Raw genomic sequence first — 25,738 nt, 5'->3', positions numbered from 1 at the left:
TTTGTTCAATCAAGTTCATATTTATATCAAAAACCAGCTTTTTACATTAGCATGTGACTAGCATTCCCACCGAACACTGCCGGTGAATTTACTAAATTACTCACGATAAACGTTCACAAAAAGCATAACAATTATTTTAAGAATTATAGATACAGAACTCCTCTATGCACTCGATATGTCCGATTTTAAAATAGCTTTTCGGTGAAAGCACATTTTGCAATATTCTCAGTAGATAGCCCGGCATCACAGGGCTAGCTATTTAGACACCCAGCAAGTTTAGCACTCACCAAAGTCAGATTTACTATAAGAAAAATGTTATTACCTTTGCTGTCTTCGTCAGAATGCACTCCCAGGACTTCTACTTCAATAACAAATGTTGGTTTGGTTCAAAATAATCCATAGTTATATCCAAACAGCGGCGTTTTGTTTGTGCGTTCAAGACACTATCCGAAAGGGTAAATAAGGGTGACGAGCATGGCGCAATTCGTGACAAAAAAAATCTAAATATTCCATTACCGTACTTCGAAGCATGTCAACCGCTGTTTAAAATCAATTTTTATGCAATTTTTCTCATAAAAAAAGCGATAATATTCCGGTAAACAGACGAAAGAAAATAAAGCATTCGGTCGACTCGGGCACGCGCCTAAGCCCATAGTACTCTGATCGGCCACTTGCCAAAAGCGAAAATGTGTTTCAGCCAGAGGCTGCCTCGATATCGTTCAGCTTTTTCCCGGGCTCTGAGAGCCTATGGGAGCCTTAGGAAGTGTCACGTTAGAGCAAAGATCCTCAGTCTTCAATAAAAAGAGCCAAGACGAAACACAACTTGTCAGACAGGCCACTTCCTGCATGGAATCTTCTCAGGTTTTGGCCTGCCATTTGAGTTCTGTTATACTCACAGACACCATTCAAACAGTTTTAGAAACTTTAGGGTGTTTTCTATCCAAAGCCAATAATTATATGCATATTCTAGTTACTGGGCAGGAGTAGTAACCAGATTAAATCGGGTACGTTTTTTATCCGGCCGTGTCAGTACTGCCCCCTAGCCCTAACAGGTTAAATAAAAAAAACAGGTCAAACAGTGCAGCTAGAATAACAGCAAAGTAGCTGCATCTGCATTTGTTTAAGCTGTTTTGGATTTCACATGGCATAGAAAATGTGCTCTCTGGTCAGGACACTGTTCAAAGAAGCTAGTCAGGACACTGTTCAGAGAAGCTAGCCATCTACACAGCAAACACAATTATTTCAAACTGACGCTGGTAACACAGCAAACTAGCTGCATTTCATGTCGTTTTACCTGTTTTTCTATCAACATTTCTTTGTATATATCCATAAAATCACGCTGATTCATGATTTTGATTGGCTGAGAAAAGATGTCCGTTCATTCTATTGGATAGGTTGCCAGAGACTCGATCCAGTCAAAGTATTATTATTCTGTATCTACGGATGCGACCAAGTCGTTTCTTATCCCTTGCTTGCTTGCTAGCTAGCCAACTACGGCTAACAGTCACGTGAAACCGTGTAGCTAGAATAACAGCCAACTAGCTGCATTTAATTTATTTTTACTTGTTTTTCTGTTGGGTTACCAATAGAAAAACAAGGAGTAAGGCATATATATGCTGAAAACTGATCATCACACCATCTCTATCTCATACATGCTGTGTCTACTAGCGCATTCCCACAGAAAACTACAGAGGGAAGCAGTACCATCCAGTCAACCATCAGACTACATAGTTTCAACAAGAGAAACCTAAGAGGATATTCAACACTAAGGGCCAATCCAAGGACATCTCAATATCTTTGCAGTAGAAGCTAACAAAACACACCAAAACTGACAAGATGCACACTGATCAGTAAAGAGAGGCTAACATTCTGTAATGCTCCTTTTCCTCTGCACAGTTCTCTCACAGTGAGAAACAATAGGATTACAGTAGTGTTCTACACTTTCTTCATTTGATCCAATTCACTTACCACTTCTTTAATGAGAATTAAGTGATGGAGTGACTTTAATCTTTGCTGGTCTGAGAGAACTGATGAAGCTTCTCTCCTTTTGTTACCAAAAAAGGATACTTTAAAATGGGTCCATTGCCAATCCACCGAAAACGTAAGATTTTAATCTGCAAAAGTCTTGGCTTGTGTGTATGCGTTGGTGTGCTTCTCTCCTGTGTGTGTTTTCTGATGAACTGTCAGAGCACTTGATGTTGTGAAGCATTTACCACAGTCAGAACAAGAGTAAGGCTTCTCTCCCGTATGTGTACGATGGTGTGTTTCTAAGTTTCCCAGTCGATAGTAACTACCCCACAGTCAGAGCAGGAGTATGGCTTCTCTCCTGTGTGCACTCCCTGATGAACTGTCAGAGCACTTGATGTTGTAAAACTCTTCCCACATTCAAAGCAGGAGTAAGGCTTCTCTCCTGTGTGTATACGTTGGTGTTTCTTTAAGCTGCTGTGTCGAGAGAAATTCTTTCCACAGTCAGAGCAGAAGTAAGGCTTCTCTCCTGTGTGTATACTTTGGTGTGGTTTTCAAGCTGTCCTGTGGAGAGAAACTCATCCCACATTCAGAGCAGGAGTAAGGCTTCTCTCCTGTGTGTATACGTTGGTGTTCCTTTAAGCTGCTGTGTTGAGAGAAGCTCTGCCCACAGTCAGAGCAAGAGTAAGGCTTCTCTCCTATATGTATTCGTTGGTGACATTTTAAGGTATCAATTTGGCTGAAACAAGTCCCACAGTCAGAGCAGAAGTAAGGCTTCTCTCCTGTATGTATTCGCTGGTGACTATTTAACTTATCCAATTGGGAGAAACTCTTTTCACAGTCCGAGCAGGAATAAGGCTTTTCTCCTGTATGTAAACGTTGGTGTATTTTTAAGTTGCTCCATTGAGAGAACCTCTTCCCACAGTCAGAGCAAGAGTAAGGCTTTTCTCCTGTATGTATACGTGCATGTGCTTTTAAGTTATCTAATAGGGAGAAACTCTTCCCACAGTCAGAGCAGAAGTAAGGCTTCTCTCCTGTTTGTATATGTTGGTGTCTTTTTAAGTGGCTCCGTCAAGAATCTCCCCCCCACAGTCAGAGCAGGAGTAAGGCTTCTCTCCTGTGTGCACTCGGATGAACTGTCAGAGAATGTGATGTTTTGAATCTTTTCCCACAGTCAGTACAGGAATACAGATGATCTCTTGTGTGTATTTTTAGGTGCATTTCTAGTTTTGATAGAATTGGGAAAATCTCCTCACAATGTGGGCAGTGGTGAGACCTCTTAGCTCTGATCTTCCTGCTGTTGCTCTCTGGATGTAGAGCATGTCTCAACATGACCTGTGTGAACAGCAGCAGAAGAAAAAAAGTCAGTGGTACAAAATATTATGAACACCTGCTCGTTCCATGACAGATTGACCAGGTGACAGCTATGATCCCTTATTGATGTCACTTGTTAAATCCACTTCATATCGGTGTACATGAAGGGAAGGAGACAGGTTAAAGAAAGATGTTTAAGGCTTGAGATCATTTGGATCGAATGTCTGCCATTTAGAGGGTGAATGGGCAAGAAAACAGATTAAAGTGCCTTTGAACAGGGTATGATCATAGGTGCCAGGTGCACCGGTTTGTGTCTAGAACTGTAATGCTGCTGGGTTTTTCCATGCTGAACATTTTTCCTTATGTATCAAGAACGGTCCACCAACCAAAGGACATCCATCAAACTTGACAACTGTGGGAAGCTTTTGAGTCAACATGGGCCAGCCTCTCTGTGGAATACTTTCAATGACTGGAACGAATTGCAAAAATCGCTGAAGCTGGATTCTTATATTTCCCTCACTAACTTTAAACATCAGCTATCTGAGCAGCTAACCGATCGCTGCAGCTGTACATAGCCCATCTGTAAATAGCCCACGCAATCTACCTACCTCATCCCCATATTGTTTTTATTTTACTTTTCTGCTCTTTTGCACACCAGTATTTCTACTTGCACATCATCATCTGCTCATTTATCACGCCAGTGTTAATTTGCTAAATTGTAATTACTTCGCTACTATGGCCTATATATTTGTCTTACCTCCTCACACCATTTGCACACACTGTATATAGACTTTATTTTTTTCTATTGTGCTGACTGTATGCTTGTTTATTCCATGTGTAACTCTGTGTTGTTGTTTGTGTCGCACTGCTTTGCTTTATCTTGGCCAGTTCGCAGTTGTAAATGAAAACTTGTTCTCAACTACCCTACCTGGTTAAATAAAGGTGAAATAAAAATACATTTCAAAAAACACCTTGCACAGTCCATTAGGGCACCAAGAGTAGTCTGTTCTTTCCACCAATCGATGGGTCGAAAAAAATGTAACATCTATTGCTCCATATATAGACACGTGTTTTAATCAAATCAACCACATGCACTGAGCTTGTCTGATAGTTTAAGCGCAGTTTGATTAAATAATTAAGACACACAAATGGCTAGAGGGAGTTCGACCGCAATTGATACGATTGTGCTCAGACTTCCAACAACAAAACGACTAGCACCCGTTGTCTCTCTCTCTTCCTGCTGCAGCGACCACCACAGAACATCAACAGTGTTCATCACACTGTCCATATTGCTGAAGCTAAAACATAATTACAGACATTTCTGACTGAAAAGTTCTGTTGCTGAAATCCCTCATTTGTTAACCTCTTACATCTAGACGTTCCGCTAGCGGAACACGCTCTCCAATATCCAATGATAGGCGTGGCGCGAATGACAAATTCCTCAAAAATACAAAAACTTCAATTTTTCAAACATATGACTATTTCACAGCATTTTAAAGACAAGACTCTCCTTTATCTAACCACACTGTCCGATTTCAAAAAGGCTTTACAGCGAAAGCAAAACATTAGATTATGTCAGCAGAGTACCAATGCCAGAAATAATCAGACACCCATTTTTCAAGCTAGCATATAATGTCACAAAAACCCAGAAGACAGCTAAATGCAGCACTAACCTTTGATGATCTTCATCAGATGACACACCTAGGACATTATGTTATACAATACATGCATGTTTTGTTCAATCAAGTTCATATTTATATCAAAAAACAGCTTTTTACATTAGCATGTGACGTTCAGAACTAGCATACCCCCCGCAAACTTCCGGAGGAATTTGCTAACAATTTACTAAATTACTCACGATAAACGTTCACAAAAAGCATAACAATTATTTTAAGAATTATAGATATAGAACTCCTCTATGCACTCGATATGTCCGATTTTAAAATAGCTTTTTGGTGAAAGCACATTTTGCAATATTCTAAGTACATAGCCCGGCATCACAGGGCTAGCTATTTAGACACCCGGCAAGTTTAGTACTCACCAATATCAGATTTACTATTATAAAAGTTTGATTACCTTTTGTTGTCTTCGTCAGAATGCACTCCCAGGACTGCTACTTCAATAACAAATTTTGGTTTGGTCCAAAATAATCCATCGTTATATCCAAACAGCGGCGTTTTGTTCGTGCGTTCCAGACACTATCTGAAAGGGTAAATAAGGGTCGCGCGCATGGCGCAATTCGTGACAAAAAAAATCTAAATATTCCATTACCGTACTTCGAAGCATGTCAACCGCTGTTTAAAATCCATTTTTATGCCATTTTTCTCGTAAAAAAGCGATAATATTCCGACCGGGAATGTCCATTTAGCTAAACAGAGGAATGAAAACAAACCTTTCGGTCGACGCGGGCACGAGCCTGAGTCTCACAGTACTGTAACCAGCCACTACCCAAACGCGCTACTTTGTTTCAGCCAGAGCCTGCAAAGCCACGATTCAGCTTTTTACCGCCTTCTGAGACCCTATGGCAGCCGTAGGAAGTGTCACGGGACAGCTAAGATCCTCACTCTTCAATAAACAGAGACAAGAAGAACGACACCTTGTCAGACAGGCCACTTCCTGCATGAAATGTTCTCAGGTTTTTGCCTGCCATATGAGTTCTGTTATACTCACAGACACCATTCAAACAGTTTTAGAAACTTTGAGTGTTTTCTATCCAAAGCCAATAATTATATGCATATTCTAGTTACTGGGCAGGAGTAGTAACCAGATTAAATCGGGTACGTTTTTTATCCAGCCGTGAAAATACTGCCCCCTAGCCATAACAGGTTAAGGAAAAACATTATCTATTGCCTCAACTTTTGCTCTCTTTGTGACCCATGTATACATCACATGCACCTGACCAATAGGGCCAAACCTACAGCATATCATAATCACATCAATAAATTGGTTATAACAAACTCAAAACACTGTAACAGCAAAATTGTTGCAGAGGACGTGACAAACTCGAAACGGGAGAATGTTTACTGGTTGCTCAGGAGGTAAAGGGGAAGTCAGATGTGTGGAATAAATGTGACTAGTTGTGGAAAATTCTGGAGATCAAGAAAAAGAAGGTAAGGAGCAAACACTGTGTGCATATTATGTGTGCCAAACAGGTGCTGTTAGATTACAAGAAAAATGTTCTGACTATTTGGAACAATGTAAACAACACTAAATAAATTATAAGCATAACTGAGTCTGTTGAAACGTTTGGTTAAGCCTTTATTACAGCATAGCAAAGATTTTAAAAAACAGCTGAATTTTTTTAATTGTTTATCCGACATGTTGCGTGAGGCTTTGTGCTCACGGAATCAGTAGGCTATTAAAAACAAACAGGCAACACAAGCAGGATCGGTCTTATTTCTGCAGATATACACTACCGGTAAAAAGTTGCAGAACACCTACTCATTCGAGGGTTTCTTTATTTTTAATATGTTTCTACATTGTAGAATAATAGTGAAGACAAACTATGAAATAACACAAATGGAATCATGTAGTAACCAAAAAGAAAAGTGTTAAATCAAAATATATTTTATAGCCACCGTTTGACACACGTTACTGGCTCAGACCACTGTTTTGCGAAACTAGTACCGGTAAGTTTCATTATGAAAAATTATCTTAACGGGCAAATTTATGAACGCGATGTGCTTTATCTATTACCTAGAGCACAAGTTGACTACAGCTGTTTAAAAAAGTCACTTAGCAGAATGCTATCAAAATGCTAACAAGCACTAAGGAATCCTCATAGAGAATACTAAATGCTAATGAGCGCATTGCGAACATTTTGTACAGTTTCTGACAAACTATACAAATATACAGGTCACTCAAAAACACTACTCAGTTTGCTGCACCCCCAAACGAATATTAGCCTGCAGGGCTCTTGATCCAGGAGGGCATTCTCTGCTGTTACCAAGCGAATGCTTGATTTTAGAAGAAGCTAACCACTTAGCTAGGTAGCTAACTAGCTACTAAATTAGCAAACCAAATAGACAACTGCAGAGCATTTAACACATTGTAGACTGTTAACTTAACAGCTGTAAGATATCTAGCTGGCAAATATTTAGTTGTGAATTCCATACTGTAATTAGATGGCGCATGCTGCACAACAGTAACTGACTCACAAGCCTCCGGTCTCTTCTCGTTGTGTGTTTGTCATCAAACACCACGTGACTGGGGGACTACCGTAAACTTCATAATAATGTGACAGATGTAATGAAGAAAGGAATGTTCTTTATCTCCTCACGTACTGCAAATTTACATGAGTAATTTAGCAGACGCTCAAATCCAGAGCAACTTACAGTAAGAGTGCGTACATTAATACTTTTTTCGTACTGGTCCCCCATGGGAATCGAACCCACAACCCTGGCGATGAGAGGGCCATGATCTACCAACTGAGCAACACAGGAAAAACATCTACCTTCTCATTGAAACAGTTCATCATGAAACAGTTCTACAGTAACTTTTCATACACAGTGAGAAGTTGGAATGAATAAACGTAGTTAGATAGAAACTGTGCTTACCATGAGAAACAGATTTCCCAATCTTCTCCTCTTCTTCATCTTTAATGTTGACATTCAGCTCGTGTTTGACTGCGTTCTTCACTCACTCAGTTTGACACAAAAATAGAACCTTAAACCTTAACTAAACGTGATAATACCTTAACGTTTTTTATGACATGTTCTTTCGATATTAAATAGTTTAAACGTGCTATTACATACCTGTAGCAATCAATTTGAAACGGAGACTAAAGTAATCGTCTCTACTGCACAATTCTGGCGCTTTCTTCGTTATGAAGAATGATGCGCGCCTGACCGGAACTTCCTGTTCTCCCACTACAGCCACAGAGTTACTAAACCAAGAGACGCAACAACGCGAGACTTGCGAGAACGCTTGGGAATCAGACCAAGCCGGGCTTTGAGAAGTTAAGGAAAGAAGTGAACAATTCTGATGCTTTTGCAGCGGCTAATGGGGATCCTAATAAATACCAAAAAGATTAGTAGGTTGATACTCTTCTTCCAACATCAGTAAAACCGATTGACTTTCCTCCTTCTTTCCATCTACACACGGTTTAGCGCTCCAAACACTCCAGGAATCTTCTGCATAAGAAGATGAACCTCATTGTCCGAGGAAACTCCAGATATAACACATTTTATACGACCTTTACATAACACCTTTATTAAACTCACCAGATCATTTTCTATCAATGAATGTCGACTTGATTAAGCAATAAGGCACAAGGGGGTATGGTATATGGACAACATACCACGGTTAAGGGCTGTTCTTACGCACAACGCAACGCAACGTAATTAGAACCAGGGGCGGAAATCCCGGGGGGGGACGGGGGGACACGACCCCCCCCCCCCATCCTGGGAAAAATATGATTTGTCCCCCCCAATATATCACTGAAACATAACTATGTAATTTAAATAATATTAATAATACGCAATGAAAGCAACAGTGCTGATTATAGACACTTAATAGCGCGTTTTTAAGTTTCAAAAGATTGCGACCCCCCCACCCTTTGCCTCACAATGGTTCGATCCACTGCCAGTTCCTTAGTTGGCAAGGTAACAGAGGGGTCGTATCCACTGTCTGAAAGGCACTCAAAGAACGTAACTTACGTGAGGTTAATCCAGTCAATCGCGCACACACACTAGCTAAATATGCAGAGCTAGCGCGCAAATATTAACTATTAAGCTAGCTAGTACCTATTCCATTTATGTGGCCTCGTCAAATATGGAATCTTTGCTATCGTCAATTTATTCCAAGATCAGCATGCAGATGATGTAAGTTAGTGCTTCAAAGTCCCTGTGATAAGGTTAGCAATAAACTGGTGTCCAAACTGAACAGAACTACACTCTCTTCTACCATTGTCTTAAATATATTTAATGGTCTCGTTGCAAAAGCTAAATTGTCGCAAGGGAACTTTTATTTATTTATTTTATTTCACCTTTATTTAACCCGGGTAGCAAAGATTATAGCAAACACCACTGAAACGGAATTGGTGCTTGCTAGCTTTGCAAATTCAGCTTTTGTTGGAAGCCAGCCAATATGAAACAAACTATTAAAATTACAAAAGGTTGCAGCATATGTTGTGTAAATGGTGAACTCATACAGCTGTCAACTCTTGTCATTTTAATCAGTTTCACATTTGCTAGCTACCTTTTAGATCAAAGCCCAAATAGAATGATAAAAGATAAGATGATAGAAGCCCATCTCCTACTGTAAATAACCTACACACTGTGTGTGTGTGTAGCCAGCCAGCCAGGTAGAAAAATGGCAGAAAAATAAAAGACGGACATCACAGTATTTTTCAATACACCAAAACGCAAAGTAAGAACCCTAGTAGCCTAATATCTCAAAGACTAGTTGATATGCAGGGACAGACTGGCAGAGACAGGGAGTCTCAGGTAAGTTTGTTGAGTCTTTGTTTGGCAACATTATGAAAGGTTCTCAATTTTTTTGACTTGTAAAATAGGAACATAATTGGAAAATGCCATGGATAACCCCACTCTCAACTTAAACTGGTGACTGAACTAAGATTTGTTAAAGGCAATGGTATTGCTGTTGTGATTAGTTGTGTAGTTTTGGGTACCGGTAGTTAGGAGTACGGCAAACACCTTATTTCTTTGGTTCCTCAATATACATTTACCATATTACAATGTAGGCTATTTTTTTTTATTTTTTTATTTCACCTTTATTTAACCTGGTAGGCAAGTTGAGAACAAGTTCTCATTTACAATTGCGACCTGGCCAAGATAAAGCAAAGCAGTTCGACAACATACAAAAACACAGAGTTACACATGGAGTAAAACAACATTCAATCAATGATGCAGTAGAAAAAAAAAATAAGACTATATACAATGTGAGCAAATGATGTGAGATAAGGGAGGTAAAGGCAAAAAAATGCCATGGTGGCAAAGTAAATAAAGTATAGCAAGAAAAACACTGGAATGGTAGATTTGTAGTTTGAAGAAAGTTCAAAGATAAAATAAAATATAAATAATATGGTGCAAAGGAGCAAAATAAATAAAATAAATAAATACAGTAGGGGAAGAGGTAGTAGTTTGGGCTAAATTATAGATGGGCTATGTACAGGTGCAGTGATCTGTGAGCTGCTCTGACAGCTGGTGCTTAAAGCTAGTGAGGGAGATAAGTGTTTCCAGTTTCAGAGATTTTTGTAGTTCGTTCCAGTCATTGGCAGCAGAGAACTGGAAGGAGAGATGACCAAAGGAGGAGTTGGCTTTAGGGGTGACCAGAGAGATATACCTGCTGGAGCGCGTGCTACAGGTGGGTGCTGCTATGGTGACCAGTGAGCGGAGATAAGGGGGGACTTTACCTAGCAGGGTCTTGTAGATGACCTGGAGCCAATGTGTTTGGCGACGATTATGAAGCGAAGGCCAGCCAACGAGAGCGTACAGGTCGCAGTGGTGGGTAGTATATGGGGCTTTGGTGACAAAACGGATGGCACTGTGATAGACTGCATCCAGCTTGTTGAGTAGGGTATTGGAAGCTAATTTGTAAATGACATCGCCGAAGTCGAGGATTGGTAGGATGGTCAGTTTTACGAGGGTATGTTTGGCAGCATGAGTGAAGGATGCTTTGTTGCGAAATAGGAAGCCAATTCGAGATTTCACTTTGGATTGGAGATGATTGATGTGAGTCTGGAAGGAGAGTTTACAGTCTAACCAGACACCTAGGTATTTGTAGTTGTCCACAAATTCTAAGTTAGAACTGTCCAGAGAAGTGATGCTGGACAGGCGGGCAGGTGCAGGCAGCGATCGGTTGAAGAGCATGCATTTAGTTTTACTTGTGTTTAGGAGCAGTTGGAGACCACGGAAGGAGAGTTGAATGGCATTGAAGCTCGTCTGGAGGGTTGTTAACACAGTGTCCAAAGAAGGGCCAGAAGTGTACAGAATGGTGTCGTCTGCGTAGAGGTGGATCAGACATTCACCAGCAGCAAGAGCGACATCATTTATGTATACAGAGAAAAGAGTTGGCCCAAGAATTGAACCCTGTGGTACCCCCTATGTGTTACAGCACTACTTTTGGTGTCCCCCTCAGGAATTGCTCTTGAGAAAATGTCATGTAATTGTCCCCTCCAAAGTTGATATCAGATTTTCGCCCCTGATTAGAACAGTAAAAAGTAATGTTTTGTCATACCCCTGGTATATGGTCTGATATATTACGGCTTTCAGCCAATCAGCATTCTGGGCTTGAATCAAGTTCATTATTGTAAATAAATACCCTTTGCGCATGTGCATAACTATAGATATGTAACGTTTGTCGTTAGAGATGGCGGACCAAAACGCAGCAGGTATGTGTATACTCATCTTCTTTATTTAACGGAAAAGAAGGAAAAAACCAAACAAACACGTATACAAAAAATAAGCAAAACGATGAACGACAAAATGACAGCCTTGAAGGCAACACAGCAATCCAAAGACAATCTCCCACAATTAGACAAACAAACACACCCAACTAATATAGGACTTCCAATCAAAGGCAACACCACACAGCTGCCTTCAATTGGAAGTCCACCCCAATTAACCAAACATAGACATACAACTAACTAGATAACACATAGAAATACATAAACACAGACCATAAACCAAAAACCCGGAAATCAAACACTCTATTTTCCAAAACACCACCCCGAACCACATAAAACAAATACCCTCTGCCACGTCCTGACCAAACTACAATACCAATTGACCTTATACTGGCCAGGACGTGACAAGATAAATCCGAAAGGAGAGTTTGAGAGATGAAAGCTGGCAGAGGATCTCGAAATCTCTGAGCAAGAAACATTTGGATGAACATAAAAAAAACGAATGTTAGGCTAATTTATGGCAATTGTGCAGTTATTATGTGCCAGATTGTAAGACTACAACCGTTATAAATGACCTATTTGCGAGATTGACTTGTCATTTCAAAAGACATAGGCAACAGACTAAAATCTGGGTTTATGTTTCTAATTACAGTTTGACATAGTTTGCTTGGATAAAGGCAGGTAGCCTGATAGACCTACATATAATTTCAGATAGTCTACAGTAGCCTAGACAAGATGTAGGCAAGATGTAAACTGAACGATTTAGCAGCTTGCTTACTTCAGATTTCCAGACTAATTTGTTCAACATGAATGCGAGGCAATTCCTCAATAAGAAGTGCTTGTTTCCCAATAGCCTGCTGGAATAGGCTACTGAGGGATGGGCTCATCATTTCAATCACTGAATTAAATATGAATATTGACTGAATATGCTTGTCAACAACAGACAGTGTTTTTTAACATTTATTTTACCTGTAGCCTAATCTGACTACTGTTACCGTCAATCTAATGCGTTCATAATAAAATGTATAAAATTTCTGTTTGAAAAAGCTTGCCTTAGCTTTCCTAACTGACTGAATATATTGGTTCCTGTCTTCCCTGAAAAAGTTGCATATCGCGGTGGCTATTCGATGCTAATGCAGAACGCCACAGGATGTTTTTGTGCTGGTTAACCCTGGTCGGGCTCGGACATCCAGCGAAAAATCCTATCCCTATTAGCATAACAAAATTAAAAATGTTTTTTTTTCAAATATAGGACTATGTTATATCGTTTTATAGATACACCTCTCCTGAATCGAACCACGTTGTCCGATTTCAAAAAGGCTTTACAGCAAAAGCAAAACATTAGATTATGTTAGAGGAGTATATAGTAAAAGTAGCCACATAGCCATTTTCCGACCAACCACATGCATCACAAATAACCAAAAAACAGCTAAATGCAGCACTAACCTTTGACAATCTTCATCAGATGACACTCCTAGGACATCATGTTACACAATACATGCATTCTTTTGTTCGATAAAGTTCATATTTATATATAAAAACAGCATTTTACATTGGCGCGTAACGTTGACTAACTATGTTCTCTCAAATGCATCCGGTGAATCAGCGCTACAATTTACTAAATTACTATTCGAAAACATTTTTTAAATGTGATATTGTCATTCTAAGATTTATAGATGAATATCTCTTGAAAGCACCTGTAATGCCAGATTTAAAAATAACTTTACTGGGTAATCACACTTTGCGATAAAAGGGGATGCAGTACTCAGAAAATAGGCTAGCAATACAGGTCAGCGCCATCTTGGAACAATCGCATATCAAATCTAGTCTTTTATACTATTGTCAATAATCCCTTACCTTTGATTGTCTTCATCAGAAAGCACTTCTAGGATTCCCAGGTCCACAACAAATGTATTTTCGTTCGAAAAAGTTAATCCTTTATGTTCCAATAGCTTGTTCTTGTTAGCTCGTTCTGAAGGCTGCACCAAAAGTTCCATCGTGCGCGGGACACCTCTTTTGAAAAAATGCATTTAAAAAAAAAATGTAGGTTCGTTCAAACATGTCAAACGTTGTATAACATAAATCTTTAGGGCCTTTTTCAACCAGAGCTCCAATAAGATTCAAGGGGGACGATTGCATTGTCTTTCAAAACGTTTCGAAAGGGGAGGGTAGCCAGGGGTGCCGGCATCATAATGGTGATGGCCCTCCTCATGTGCCCACTTTCCATAGCGTCTCATTCAGTCAGTTTTCACAGTAGAAGGCTCAAATCACTTTGTAAAGACTGGGGACATCTAGTGGAAGCAATAGGAAGTGCTCAATGAACCATTGCTCACTGTGTAATTTACAGGCAAAGTGCTGAAGTTGAGTCCGCAATTCAGAATTCCACTTCCTGTTACGATCAGTCTCGGGGTTTTGACTGCCATATGAGTTCTGTTATACTCACAGACACCATTCAAACAGTTTTAGAAACTTTAGGGTGTTTTCTATCCACAAGTATTAATTATATGCATATCCTAGCTTCTGAGTTTGAGTAGGAGGCCGTTTAAAATGGGCACGATATTTTTTCAAAAATCGCTGTAGCGCCCCCTATCCTAGGCGAACGACAAGATTAAGGGCAGTCAAGTCTGGGGTGAACCAAGGGCTATATCTGTTCTTAGTTCTATATTTTTTGAATGGCGCATGCTTATTTAAGATGGAGAGGAAAGCACTTTTAAAGAGCAACCAGGCATCCTCTACTGAAAGGATGAGGTCAATGTCCTTCCAGGATACCCAGGCCAGGTCGATTAGAAAGGCCTGCTCGCTGAAGTGTTTTAGGGAGCGTTTGACAGTGATGAGAGGTGGTCGTTTAACCGCGGACCCATTACGCACGCAGGCAATGAGGAAATGATCGCTGAGACCCAGGTTGAAGACAGCAGAGGTGTATTTAGAGGGCAAATTGGTCAGGATGATACCTAAGAGGGTGCCCATGGTTACGGATTTAGAGTTGCACCTGGTAGGTTCCTTGATCATTTGTGTGAGATTGAGGGCATCTAGCTTAGATTGTAGGACGGCCGGGGTGTTAAGCATGTCCCAGTTGAGATCACATAACAGTACGAACTCTGAAGATAGATGAGGGGTAATCAATTCACATATGGTGTCCAGGGCACAGCTGGGGGCTGAAGGGGGTCTATAACAAGCGACAACGGTGAGAGACTTGTTTCAGGAAAGGTGGAATTTTAACATCAGCACTCCATTATTGTTCAGACCAACCATACCCAGGTACATGCTGATCAGCGTAATGTTTACATAGCAGGTTAAGAGAACTAACCTGGCAGGTTGGGATAATTAACCTAGCAGGTTGGGATAATTCACATGGCCGGTTTGGAGAATGAAGTTAACATTAGGAAAATGGTTAGGATAATTAACGTGGCAGGTTAGGATAATGAGGTTAAGGTTAGGAAAAGGGTTAGGGGTTTGCTTAGATAAAATGCTAGTTGTCAAACAATCAACTGGTTGTGCAACAATCAAATCAGCCACACAAAACGGTCTTGAGTGGCAACAAATCTTCTCAATTAGCTGATTCACTTTCCATACACCCACCTCTGTTGATCCTCCCACTTCAGTCAACACGCCCACTTTCAGACACAATCTATATATGCTGTTACCAAAGACTCTTGCTTATGGCTGGCTGAGCTAGCTAGATTTTTCTACCCAGAGACCACCAAAGAAAATCCTGATTGGATATTTTTTTTCTCTTCAGTGTTAACCCTTCTCTTTCCAACAACAACTGAAGAGATGAAATCAGAAAATTAACACAATTATTGTTAAAACGAAATACAAATTAAAACGAAATTATATTAAAAAAAAGATATACATTTTTATCAAGCCTTAGCCTTCTCTGAAGGCCCTCATGGGTCCACACTAGTTAGATCTAGATTAAATAATCCTGACTTTAAATCTAGACTACGACAAGTCTGAGACTATTTTAAACCATGTCTGAGAAAAGCCATTTCAGTTAGTACAATTTAAAAGTGGAATTTATTCTAGGATTAGGCTTAATCTGTGTCAGCGGAACTGCACCATAGAGTTTACTAGATGAATGAAGTGACGAACCATTCAGACCAGCATTACTGATTGAACTTTCATAACTACATTTGTGCAGTTGGAAGTTCTTCATGGATGTGTAATGTCATAATTCAACATAGCAATAGACTGGGTCATAACTTAGAGGTTTAATTCATGAATAGCATTTAAAGCTAGAACCTGGTTTTACCATGACTGAAAGATTTCCCAATGTTCTCCTCCTCTTCATCTTTAATGATGACATTCAGCTCCATTGTTTGACTGCAGTCTTCCAGTTTCACTGATACCAACTTTATATCCTGCAGTGCAGACTGGGCTCCACTGTCACAATCAGGACCCAGTGACTGTAGGTTTATACTCAGTGTGGAAGGAGAGAGGCAGGTTGGGTTTGTCCTCACTGTCAATCTGTCAACTCTGGATAGGATCCCAGTCCAAAATAGAAGTCTGAGCTCAACCTCCTGGTCCTCCCCTGTGGATGCTACACCCCCTCCCATTGTTACTGTGTGTATGAACACATTTTGAACAATGGCTTCCTAAAATGCTGTGGCGCTTACTAACACAATAGCAAAGGTTGTGGTAGATGTGGATCATCACAGGTGAGTTCACAGCTCTTTCACTCTGAACAATGAGGCATGGAAAGGGTAATGCAAGCTTCCTCTCTGGTTCCATTCCCCAATAGTAAGTGGGTCATACTTGAATTGTGGTAGTAATATTGTCCCTGGACTTTGGCACCATAGAAAACACTAAAATTATTATTTTTTTAATTACAAATACATTCGTTTTATTTCACATTTATTTAAATATGAAAAATGTCCTTTATAGTGCAAAACATTATTTGTATGCATTGTAGAACATACTGGGGGCTAGCTAATTGGCATGTAGAGGTGTAGTGACATGTATTGAGTAGATACATAGACATTTAAATTATTTAGCATGCTATCAATTAAACAAACACATTTTCTGTATAGATAACCCATAGGCTGAGCAGTAGAATGTAGAATATTTATTTTTCATTAGCGGATCAATCAAGTTCCATGCAGTTATCCAAATACATTCTTCATCATCAAGGACGAAAATAATACATCTAGTTTTAAAAGACAATTTAATAAACATATGTAGTAGTTTCAAAGTATGTATATCATTAAACAACAGTCGCTTAGGGAGAGGTGAAATTTACATAATTGTTACCTGGAGGATAATGAGGGAGTGTCATTCTTTTTAGATTTCAGTCAAGGGGAGGGTTTAGTATTTTTACATTTAGTTCAGGGAGTGTCATGTAATTTGCAATCAATCAAATGTCACATTGCTCAGGGTTTGAGAATTAGTTGCCTATTATATTTCATGATGCCCCTCCTTCCTGATTCTCTGCTGGGTGTGCAATATCAAGTGTGCCAAGTGTAGTCTCAATAAAAGGATTGTTAAGTTCTGAACGAACAGAGGAGAAACTCAGATTGACAACTAGTAAAAGCACACACCAGATTTATTCAACCTACTGGATACGTCAGCTGCAAATACAACATACAAGTCACACAATGACATATTTATACCTTCCAACTAGGCGGAGTCACCACTCACCACCTATAAGATAAACAATCAGTCTATTTCTCAGAGGACCTAGGTCTGTTCTTTTTACTGGTATTGTCATGGCCCTGCCTGTTCAGAGCAGCGTGAGCGGAGAGGTGTGTGAGATAGGACTGTGGTTAGTGTCGTTGGGGTGGATCCCTCCGGCCCTCCTCCCAGAGGTTTCTTCTCTCTTCCAACATGATCCATCGACTATACTATAGGCCTAGGCTATACCAAGACCATGCTCGGAGACGAACAGTGCAAAGTTATATTTATAAGAAAATGTACTTTCTTTCCAGTTTTTTGTGTACGATGGCACTTCAGGAGGCGAGGCTGCAGAAATACAAAATATCTGTGTGCGTGGACTAAGCCTACTGATGTCCTGTTCAGTTTGAGAGGGTGAACCTGAAGATAAGGAAAACTAGAGCTATGGCTATAATTTATTTGAATAAAAACAATGGTTAATTGCAATTTTTTTGTTATTATCCTCTCAGTCAACCATATTTGAGTAATTTCTATCATTCTTTATTTTTTAACCCCTATTTGTCCGCTTTATTTTTACAGCTTTTTTGCTACATATACATTTTCCCAAATCATTTAAAAAAATCTATTTAACATACATGCTACTTTTATATATAACAACAATACATTACCAAACAAACTCTTTAAAACCAACCCTCAGCCACTTTCACCATAGACTGTCCTTGGTTTCCATGTGCCATATATTTATCAATTGTGCATATGATGTTTTACAAAATGTTTGAATCTTTTTAATCGTATATTATCCACAGATTGTGAGCTAAAGATGAAAACCGTTCCTACGAGTATTATTGTATTATTTATTGATTCTGTCTCTTCGCAACAAAATCTACAGAGCTGAGATTGTTGTATTCCCCATATATATATAGCATTCTGTTTGTGGCAATACTTTTATATAATAATTTAAATTGAAAAACTAAGTGTTGAGTCAACTGTAGTTTTTTGTACCAGTTCATAAACCATGTGCCATGGAATTGGTACATCGAACATTTCCTCACATTTATTTTGCAACCTGTATGGCGCAGCTGTCAACATTTTTGTCCTCAGATGAAACTGGTATATTTTTCTATTTATACCAATTCCTTTCAGCCAATTTGTATCTTTAATATATGGCAGGCAAACAAGTTCCCTACTTTCTCCCTTTTCCACTTGCCTCCTCCATTTTTGTGGTAGTGCTGCAATCAGTTGGTTGTAAATTTGGATTGAGAAGATATTCCCATATATTTTCGACAACTGCATATGTGATATAAGTCCTCACTTTCTATTCATAATATCATTAATAAATATAATACCATTTTAAAAAAAATCCATAAAGAATGTTTTTTATTAATCAATATATTTGAGTTTAACCATTACATTTGTTCTATCTTTTCTGGAGGATAAATTGAAATTGTAACCAGCTTTGTATGGCTTGTTTAAAGAAAGGGTGATACTTTAAACAAAATTTCATTTTCAATTAGTCGGAAATGAGAAGTTGTAATCTGTATGAAGGCAAAAAAGCAATTTTTGAACAAAGGATGAGCTGTGCTTAATCTACTGGAGAACCATTTTGGGTTTAAGTATAACTTATGTATGAGTGAAGCTTTTAGTGAGAGGTTTAAAGCTTTAATATTTAATAATTGTAGCCCCCCAAACTCATATTCATTATATAAATAGGCACATTTAATTGTGTCTGGCTTAGCATTCCAAATAAAATGAAATATTATTTGCTCATATGATTTTAAAAACAAATCATCTGGAGTAGACAATGCTATTAGTAAGTAAGTAAACTGTGATGGACCAAAGAGTTAATCAATGTAATTTTTCCATAACTAGACAAGTATTTACCTCTCCATGGTTGCAGAATCGTATCTATTTTTGCTAACTTTCAATTGAAATTAATTGTGGTAAATGAATTTATATTTTTTGAGATGTGAATACCAAGTATGTCTACTTCACCATTCGCCCATTTTATTGGTAAACTACAAGGTAGTGTCAACACATTTTTTTAATGATCCAATACGTAATATGGTACACTTGTCATAATTAGGTTTTAATCCAGAGGTGCTAGAAAAGTGATCAAGATCTTCAATGAGACTTGTGCAGGGATCCAGATTGCAGATTTAAGAAAAAATTGGAGTCATCAGCATACATTGACACTTTTGTTTTTATCCCCTGGATTTCTAACACCTTGATGTTCTTGTTGGATGTAATTTTAATAGCTAGCATTTCAATGGCCATGATAAATAGATATGGAGACAACGAACAGCCTTGTTTTACTCCTCTTAAAAGCTCAATACTTTGAGAAGTAACCATTGTTTACATCTGGGGTTGCTGTACATAACTTTAACCCATTGTATAAGAGATTCACCAAAATTAAAGTATTCCAGGCATTTATATATAAATTCTAATCGTACTTTATCAAATACCTTTTCAAAATCTGCTATGAAGACCAGACCTGGTATCTTAAATGTTTCATAATGTTCAATTGTTTCAAGTAATTGTTGTATATTATCTCCAATATATCGTCCATATAAAAAACCTGTCTGATCAGGATGAACAATATCTGTTATAACCTTTTTTCTTCTATTATTCTATGCTATGCATTTCGACAGGATTTTCACATCACATCATTGAGGTGTTAGAGGTCTCCAGTTTTTTAAATGGACAGGATCTTTATACTTACCACCTGGGTAAATTCTTTCTGGTAGAATTTCTGTGTTGAAGATACAAGAAAAATTGTGTGCATTTCCCCCCATTTTCCATCCAATTCGCTTTATTTTTGTAATACATTACACTTGATCGTTCTTGAATAAGTACCTCCAGTTCTTTTTGTTTTTCCACTAACATATTTTGTGCCTCTATAATAGTTTCCATTACCATCTACCTGCTCTGTTACTTCCTCTATTTCCTTTATTAGTCAAATCTCTTTAGACCTAAACTGCTTTTGTTTTAATGATGAGTATTGAATGGCCTCTGAAAGTACATTTGAAAGTGTCGCATACAATAAGAGGATCTGCTGTACCTACGTTGTACAAAAAGTCAATTATGAATTATATTGTCTTAGTTAAGAACAAATTGTCATCCAATAGGCTTTGATTAAATTTCCAATATCCCTGTCCACGTGGAAATTCTGTAAGAGCTATATGGAGGCCAATTAGATGGTGGTCCGATCGCATTCGGTCTCCTATTAATACTTTTGATGCCAGCAAGAACAAGACTAGGAAGTAATCAAGACGGCTAGCTTGATTAAGCCTCCTCCATGTATAACTCACTAGGTCAGGGTTTTTCAACCTCCATATATCCACTAGTTCTAATGTATCCATGATCTTTGTAATCTCCTTAAATGCTTGAGGGTGATAGTTTGCGGAATGATTTCCTTTACAATCCATTGAGGTACTTAAAACCATATTATAATCTCCCACCATAATAACAGATTTCGTTGCTTGTGAGCCCAATAGATTATTACATATATTTTTGAAAAAAGTGTGGATCATCATTGTTTGGCCCATATAGATTAATTAGTCAGATCTGTTTTTGGTCTAATAGCATATTTAAAATAATCCATCTTCCTTACGGATCTATTTGCACAATCGGATAAAAATGTGTATTAATTAGTATAATCACCCCTTTTGAGTTTTTGACCATGAAAAAAATATATATTTCTCCCTCCCATTCCTTTTTACACTCAACCTCATCTATATTTGTAGAATGAGTTTCCTGTAAACAATATATTATATTATTTCTCTTTTAGCCATGTAAAAAAAAAAATATATATTTAATGAATACTTGACCAGTCTCAACGTCAACAGTGAAGAGGCGACTCCGGGATGCTGAGCCATATCTGAGACTGGCCCATAAAAATAAAAAGATTAAGATGGGCAAAATAACAGACATTGGACAGAGGAACTCTGCCTAGAAGGCCAGCATCCTGGAGTCGCCTCTTCACTGTTGACAATGAGACTGTTTTGCGGGTACTATTTAATGAAGCTGCCAATTGAGGACTTGTGAGGCATCTGTTTCTCAAACGAGACACTCTAATGTACTTGTCCTCTTGCCCAGTTGTGCACCAGGACCTCCCACTCCTCTTTCTATTCTGGTTAGAGACAGTTTATGCTGTTCTGTCAAAGGGAGTAGTACATAGCGTTGTACGAGATCTTCAGTTTCTTGGCAATTTCTCACATGGAATAGCCTTCATTTCTCTGAACAAGAATAGACTGATGAGTTTCAGAAGAAAGTTATTTGTTTCTGGCCATTTTGAGCCTGTAATCAAACACACAAATGCTGATGCTCCAGATACTCAACTAGTCTAAAGAAGGCCAGTTTTAATGCTTCTTTAATCAGAACAGTTTTCAGCTGTGCTAACATAATTGCAAAAGGGTTTTCTAATGATCAATTCACCTTTTAAAATGATAAACTTGGATTAGCTAACACAACGTGCCATTGGAACACAGGAGTGATGGTTGCTAATGATGGGCCTCTGTAAGCCTATGTAGATATTCCATACAAAAAATCTGCCGTTTCCAGCTACAATAGTCATGGACAACATTAACAATGTCTACACTGTATTTCTGATCAATTTGATGTTATTTTAATGGACAAAAAAAAAAGTGCTTTTCTTTAAAAAAACAAGGACATTTATAAGTGACCCCAAACTGTTGAACGGTAGTGTACATTCGTTGTTACTGTTGATATTGTCCTGCAACATACTGATCTCCTGGGAGGGATCAGCTGAGGTCATTTAAGAATTTTCTTAGTACCTCTGACTTTGCTAGGTTTCTGTCTATTCGGTGCTGGCTGACATGGGGGAGTATAAAACAATTTGGTTCCTCTGGACCCACTAACGTGGTGGATTGTCGACCTTTCCTGATTTGATAAGCTACAGGTGACAGTTACACCACAATCTCGTGTGGCCCCGTCCAGTGGGGCAAGAACTTTGCCGCAATGCCCGCGGGTTTGGTGTATATGTAGTACCACATATAATCCGACCTCGAACACCTGAGGCCTTTTTGTCGTAAATGGGTCTTGTCACCTTCTGCACTTCTTTCCAACTTTCCTTGAGCGTACGCAAAGGTAGTTTGGAGGTGGGTTCGTAAGTCCGTCACGTGTTGATGAGCCGTGTAGGCGGTGGCTGCGGCGACATCTCCCGGTTGGTACAGGAGATGCAGTGGAAGTGTCATTTGCCGGCCCTTCATCATCTCGATTGGTGTTATTCCCGTAGACCTGTTGCGTGTGGCTCTGATCGCAATCAGTACCAGTGGGAGTTTGAGGTCTCAATCTTTGTGGTTGGCTGCCACATATATCCTCAGGATTCTGATGATTGTCTGGTTGCTCATTTCTACCCTGCCAGAGCTCCTAGGGTGGTACGCGATGTGTAGTTTAGCTTTGACTCCCAGGAGCCACCACAGTTCGGTCATTACAGCTGCCGAAAAGTGGGTTCCTCTGTTGCTGTCAACGGTTTCTCCTGGCAGGCTGAAACGACTGAAAATGTGGTTGAGCAAAAGAATGGCCGTGCTTTCCGCTATGTCATTGGTTTGCGGGCAGGCACTCCATCTACTTTGTCAATGCGCAAGTCACTGTGAGGAGATAATTCTCGCATCTGGCCGACCTGGCAACTAGGCCGACCCAGTCGATCTGGATCGAGCTCGAAAATCAAGTTGTCCGGTCTCTTAGCTGTGCTAGCAAGCTCTAGAAGTGACGAAATTGGCAAAGGGCCCTTTGGCAATGTGGGAAGTAGGGCCCAAGAAGTCAATGAAGTTGGGATACATGTTCGACAGAAACAGTTGTTTGAAAGGCAATAGCTCTTCTATTCCTGTTTCAGTGAGCATGCCAAAGTAAGCTGAACAATGATAGTAGGCTTGTGAGTGTTTATTTCGTGCTTGTTTGACATTGTTAGCCAACGAGCTATCATGTTTGCGAGTCTCAGAACCGCTGAATTCTATTTTCAAAGCCGTGGCAAGTTTAGCGTAGTCGTTTTGCACGTGTTGCTGTTGTAGACGGGTGAACCTTGTCACATGTCTGTTGGACGTTAGCTTCAACAGGTAAAGCCTGTCGATATATGTAGCATTAGGGTAGTCATCCAAGGTGTCCTCTATGTCTGCTAAGAACAGTGTCCTTTGGCTTTCCTGGACCGGGGTCAAAGATGCGGAAGTTTGACGATTTTGTCAAGTGCCAAGTGCGCGGGGAGCATCTGCACCCTCCTGTGGGGAATTGTGGGCCGAAAAGCCAAGCTTTGGTTATGTTGGCGAGGGGGCGCCAGGTTACTGTGGGCCGAATGGTCAAGAGGAAAAGACTGAGGGACCCCTAAGAGAGGTGAAGTCTGAAATCTCCTGTCGTCTACATTCATTCATTCCCTGAGCTCCGGTTGTGAGCTAGGTTGCTTGGTTAGGTAGTCCCGTGATATCCAGAACAGTCACGCGCTTTCCTCCAGATGATACCTAGGGTGGTATTCTGCTGTATCGCAGAGTCCACCTGGGAGACGGTGTTTATCTTAAACACGTAGGTGTCGCACTTGCTCCGCTCGGCCTCATACTGATCTGTCATGGTTTTCAGGGAGAGGTCTCGAGTGCGAAGCAAGAGATTAAGTGATGTGATGTTTTCCAACCTGGGCTTTCTCATCGTTCATTAAATCAGCGACTTCAAGGAGTTCCACTGTTTGTCATTCAACTTGGTAAATGTGTTCATTAACTGATCGTCTTTGGTCTGCAGCTTTTGGAATAGAACATTATTGCTTTGAGTGTAGGGCATCAAATTGCTCGCCCCTGTTTTTAGCTAGCTCGTCAGATTCATCTAGTTTTGCGTGGACTTCATCGTATATATTTTGGGCTAAAACGAATTGTTCCTGTAGAATATGGACTTGGTCAAGAGTTTGTTCACGTTCTTTATCATAAGTCTAAGCCAGATCTTTCAATTAATCTGTTCTCAAACGCAGTTCCTCAGCTGCCAGTAGTTTGTCTTTGTCGGCTTTAAATCGTCAACGAGACAGTGATATCCAATCAGTTGAGATTGTTACAACGCTGTACTGTATCCAACCAAACGTGAGCAACAAACTCACAAAACAAAAGGAGATGATCGTGGACTTCAGGAAACAGCAGAGGGAGCACCCCCCCATCCACATCGACAGGACAGTAGTGGAGAAGGTGGAAAGTTTAAGTTCCTCTGCAACAGCACCTCTTCAACCTCAGGAGGTTGAAGAAATTTGGCTTGTCACCTAAAACCCTGACCAACTTTTACAGATGCACAATTGAGAGCATCCTGTTGGGCTGTATCACTGCCTGGTACGGCAACTGCACCACCCTCAACCGCAAGGCTCTCTAGCGGGTGGTGCAGTCTGCACAACACATCAACGGGGGCAAACTACCTACCCTCCAAGACACCTACAGCACCCGATGTCACAGGACGACCAAAAAGATCAAGGACAACAACCACCCAAGCCACTGCCTGTTAACCCTGCTACGATCCAGAAGGCAAGGTCAGTACGGGTGCTTCAAAGCTGGGACTGAGAGACTGAAAAACCATCACTAACACAGAGAGGCTGCTGCCTACATAGACTCAAATCATTGGCCACTTTAATAAATGGATCACCAGACACTCTAAATAATGCCACTTTAATAATGTTAACATATCTTACAATAATCATCTCATATGTTTATACTGTATCTTATACCATCAATTGCATCTTACCTATGCCGCTCATCCATATATTTATATGGACATATTCTTATTCCATCCCATTAGATTTGTCTGTATTAGGTAGTTGTGGAATTGTTAGATATTACTGCACTGTCGGAACTAGAAGCACAAGTATGTCGCTACACTCGCATTAACATCTGCTAACCATGTGTATGTGACCCAATAAAATTTGATTTGAGCATATGGTTGCGGTCACAAGAAAGAAACTATAAAAATGTAATTACTTGCTATTCATCACTTATCCTTGAAAGCTGAAATCCCACTGGATTCTAGCAAAGGCGGGACTTCCAACAATACCAGATCAGTAATGTGGGAGTTGGCTCTAATGAGCTCGTAAATGTAATTGTTCAATTTAAATAATGTTATTGATGAATCATACCTGTCTAGGCTATTTGAATATTAAACTTTAAATTAACCTGAAAACGTTGCTTAATCTAAGTTTATGTAGAAAGTTGAAAAATCATATCATACAGTGTAACCTGAAATATTTTAAAACAATTACTGGCGATTCTTCACCACCAGAGGTCACTGATAGCACAAGCTGAAATCACATGGGATTCCCGCACGGCAAGGGATTTCACTTTGAACAAAGGGTTAAACAAAAATGGCTTTCCCCCTTGTTAGCTTAGCATTTGGTGCAATGCTTAGCGTCACTTGTGCTGGAAAGTGAGGCTCCGCACAACAAAAGTCCCCTCCAACAAGAGAACGGGTTTACTAAGTGACGTCTCACGTTCAATCTTTCAGCAAATTTTTTGG

At 39.6% G+C, this 25,738-nt stretch overlaps 1 long non-coding RNA gene across 1 annotated transcript; it reads right to left on the bottom strand.

Annotated features, from left to right (window-relative positions):
- Nucleotides 1-1,065: 1,065 nt before the first annotated feature.
- LOC106600649 (uncharacterized) lies at nucleotides 1,066-8,137 on the bottom strand. The gene is made up of 3 exons (XR_006767601.1): nucleotides 8,034-8,137; nucleotides 7,836-7,920; nucleotides 1,066-3,300 (listed from the first exon to the last, which is right to left on the bottom strand). It is a non-coding gene; the product is annotated as an uncharacterized lncRNA (long non-coding RNA).
- Between the last annotated feature and the right edge of the window lie 17,601 nt (nucleotides 8,138-25,738).

This window comes from Salmo salar, unplaced genomic scaffold (assembly GCF_905237065.1).
Source record: "Salmo salar unplaced genomic scaffold, Ssal_v3.1, whole genome shotgun sequence".
In the NCBI taxonomy this organism is placed as follows: domain Eukaryota; kingdom Metazoa; phylum Chordata; class Actinopteri; order Salmoniformes; family Salmonidae; genus Salmo; species Salmo salar.
The sequence above is the reverse complement of the archived record's forward strand: the minus strand, read 5'-3'. Positions and strand labels throughout refer to the sequence as shown.